The 4,054-nt window shown below is 40.3% G+C and overlaps 1 pseudogene; it reads left to right on the top strand.

The window, feature by feature from the left end:
- The first annotated feature begins 589 nt into the window (after positions 1-589).
- On the top strand, positions 590-4,054 carry LOC125111824 (centrosomal protein of 57 kDa-like; annotated as a pseudogene).

The raw sequence follows: 4,054 nt of genomic DNA, 5'->3' as shown, positions 1-4,054 counted from the left end.
CTGTCATTTTTTGAAAAGCATAACTATATTACATTATAATTTAATTTGTAAAAAGCAGAAATTTGTTAATTCAAAATTTTTAAATAGGCTACAATTTTTGGAAATTTATCTCAGGTTTTCTTGATGTTTTAATGTACCAAGAACCTCCAAAAATGAATGTGGCTGTGCCCTGGTCTCTGAGAGACCACAGATGAGACGTAGTTTCAGGCCTCAAGAAACTTCCAATCTAAGGGGAGAGAGAGACACATTAACAGGCTTTTGGAGTTCCCATTGTGGCGCAGCGGAAATGAATCTGACTAGTATCCATGAGGACGGAGGTTTCATCCCTGGCCTTGCTCAGTGGGTTAAGTAAGGATCTGGCGTTGCCATGAGCTGTGGTGTAGGTCAAAGACACGGCTCGAACCCCAAGTTGCTGTGTCTGTGGAGTAGGCCAGGAGCTGTAGCTCCAATTCGACCCCTAGCCTGGGAACTTCCATATGCCTCGGGTGCAGCCCTGAAAAAAAAAAAAAAAAAAAAAAAAGGCTATTTTCAGTATTATGTGAACCTGAACCTCCATGCATGAATCTTTCAAGACTAACCAGTAGCAATAACAAACAACATGTGGACAGAAACAGATACTAAATTGAAGTACTTAGTACTGAGGGGGGAAATGCCAAATTTTACCACTCCGTTTACTTTTCAATTTTCAATTAATCACATGTCCCTATCATTTTCTTTCAATAAAGTTCCAAAATCTACTGAAGGTTATTTTGCCTCTTCTAACTAACGTCATCTTATGAAATGAGATCATGAGTGTTTTTTTATATTTCAGGGAAAGACAAAATTATTTGGTTGGAAGTCTAACCAAATGAAGTGTCTGCACTAAGATCATCCCAGGTCTCCTCCCTGCTACAGGTTACAAATATACTGTTCACGTAACACAATCCTCAGTGTCTCTTTACACCTACTATAATGGTTTTGTTTGTTTGTTTTTCTATCTTTTTTTACTGACATCAACTTCAGGACTCATTTGCCTGATCTTCAGAGGAAAAAAACAAGCAAACAGAGCAGTCTGCATCCTAGAAGAGCATGCTCACAGAATTTAACCATGCCGACCCCCAAGCTATGGAACTGTGAAAAATAATTATCTATTGTGCTTATAAAAAAAAAAAAAAGCAAATAGGAGTTTAAAAGATTCCGAAGAACCCAGTGAACAAACAAGAAAGTGCTATCTTTGTCAATAAAAAGGAGACTCTGGGCTCTAAAATTTACACAAAAGGGAGTACCTCTCGGTGATGCAAGACAGAGTTTCACACTAAACCCACCTGCCCTCACGCTAGCTCAGTGATTTTTCACTTAGACTTGAAAACTCTTATTTATCATTATCACAGTCACCCAGCCTGGGCATGGGCACTACTTCCTCTTTAACTCTGCCCGGCTCAAGTAAGGACAAAATAGTGACGGCCAACATAGACATCTGTGGAATACTTAAAGAATCTTCTGTGATAACACCTCAGAAATGAACGCGTGTAATCCAGACAGTATTACCAGAGAAGAGATCCCAATGTGAGTTAAGAATTTAGAGCCTAGGATTAAAGGAGAACAGGAAGTAGATTTGTTCTCAAAGGGAAAGAAGTCAATCTTTGGATCATCTCTATTTCTGACATTGGATACGGTTACCCCGGTTACCAGCGTCCCTAGCTGCCTGCCAAAAGCAAAAGTCAGTCCTTTATGGAGGAAGATAAAATCATCCTAGGCTTCAAATTATTTCTAGAAAATGTTACACGTGAGCGCGGGCGTCCCAGTGGGGGTGTGTGGCAGGGGTTTCTGCGCCGGGCACCAGCACCCCAGCCCCTTCCATCAGGGGTTTGGTTTAGGGTCACCCCTGGCGGGCCATTCTGGAAGCTTGAAGAACAGCGCGCGCGCCCAGACCGCCCCGGGACTGCAGAGGTCCGCCAGGCAGGCACGAAGATGGCGGCAGCGTCGGTCTCCGAGACTTCGGCTTCTCAATTCTCGAACATCTTAGCAGAACCATCAAAGTCTAGCGGAAGTATGGTTCGCCATTCCTCATCTCCGTATGTAGTATATATCCACCCGATAAACCTTTCCTTAATAGTGATCTACGACGCTCCCCAAATAAGCCTACATTTGCCTATTCGGAAAGCAACAGCAGAGTATAAATGTTTGTATCTGGCAGCTATATTTTCTGCTTTGAAGAATCTTCAAGATAAAATTCGACGTTTAGAACTTGAGAGGATTCAGGCAGAAGAAAGTGTGAAAACCTTGTCTAAAGAAACAATCGAATATAAGAAAGTACTGGATGAACAAATACAAGAAAGGGAGAATTCAAAGAATGAGGAATCGAAGCACAATCAAGAACTGACATCTCAGTTGTTAGCTGCAGAAAATAAATGTAATCTTTTAGAAAAACAATTGGAATACATGCGTAATATGGTAAAGCATGCAGAAATGGAGAGGACGTCTGTATTAGAGAAACAGGTTTCCCTAGAAAGAGAACGGCAACATGATCAAACACATGTTCAAAACCAGCTTGAAAAATTGGATCTTCTTGAACAGGAGTATAACAAGCTTACCACAATGCAAGCCCTTGCAGAAAAAAAAAATGCAAGAGTTGGAAGCCAAACTCCACGAAGAAGAACAGGAAAAGAAACGTATGCAGGCTAAGGCAGCCCAGTTGCAGACTGGCCTAGAAACGAATGGACTTATCTTTGAAAATAAGGCAACTTCATGTGTCCCCAATGCAAAAAGAATTTTAAAAAAAGTCAAAACCGCCAGAAAAGAAAGGTGCTAGGAACTGTTTTGCTGCACAACCACATTATAGATTATGCTTGGGTGATATGCCATTTGTAGCCGGGAAGTCCACCAGCCCCAGCCATGCTGTGGTAGCCAATGTTCAGCATGTCTTGCATCTAATGAAGCAACACAGTAAAGTCTTGTGCAATGATCGAGTAAACAACAGCGTTCCTTTGGCAAAGCAAGTGCCTTCACGAGGTGGGAAAAGCAAGAAATCAGCAACGCCTCCCTCCTCCAGCAGCATTAATGAAGAACTCTCAGAAGTCTTACAGACCTTACAAGATGAATTTGGGCAGATGAGCTTTGACCACCAGCAGCTTGCAAAACTTATCCAAGAATCACCAACTGTTGAACTGAAAGCAACCTAGAGTGTGAACTGGAGGCATTAGTGGGAAGGATGGAGGCAAAAGCTAATCAGATAACTAAAGTTCGAAAATCTCAAGTCCAGCTGGAGAAACAGAAGATAAAGAAGCAAAAGAGGGAGTTAAGAACCACCAAAAAGACTCTTGATGAAGAAGGAAATAGCAGCAGCCGTTCTTCTGCAACCACTGGGACCATAAATAAGGACTTTGCCAAACCAAGACCTGGAGAAAAAAGCAGGAAAAATCTTCAGTTATTGAAGGACGTGCGAACTATACAGAATTCATTACAAAGCAGTAATTTGTGTTGGGATTACTGAGTGGTATCAGGTCATTTTTTTTTCACATAGTCTGTACCCCATCAATCAAATGCTAACAGTTTACTTTCCAGGTCTCATACCCTCTTTTGTTGGAATTAATTAATAGTAGTTGTTAAGGGGCCAACGCTTCATTACATGGGCTTCTTGTGTTATGTATCACAATTAAATGTTAAACCATCTAGGAAACCAGGGGAGTTTTAAAGGCTGAGAAGCCACACATACTCTGTTTCTTTGAGATGAATTTGCTGTACTCAAATGTTGCACTTTGTAAACAAATTACCAATTTTTTTATTTGTGGGTGTGATCTTTTTTAAATAGTTCTATATATCTAAGTAAAATTAGGTTTAAATTATCAAAACATGAGGCTGTCCCATAGGCAGTGTTTGAAAAGTCTCATTTCTAAATCTTCTGGCATGAATCGCCCATTTCTCCTTTTCAATACAACCATTAAAATACACCTTGCTTCGACTATTGATGGAAGTTTTCTATATTTAAATATTTATACATATTTAAGAGGATTGTTTTGTTTTGCTTTGTGAAATTTCAGACATTGATCAATATTAAATACACTTGTAATGATGT

Source organism: Phacochoerus africanus, chromosome 1 (genome assembly GCF_016906955.1).
Source record: "Phacochoerus africanus isolate WHEZ1 chromosome 1, ROS_Pafr_v1, whole genome shotgun sequence".
Classification (NCBI taxonomy): Eukaryota; Metazoa; Chordata; class Mammalia; order Artiodactyla; family Suidae; genus Phacochoerus; species Phacochoerus africanus.
The sequence above is the reverse complement of the archived record's forward strand: the minus strand, read 5'-3'. Positions and strand labels throughout refer to the sequence as shown.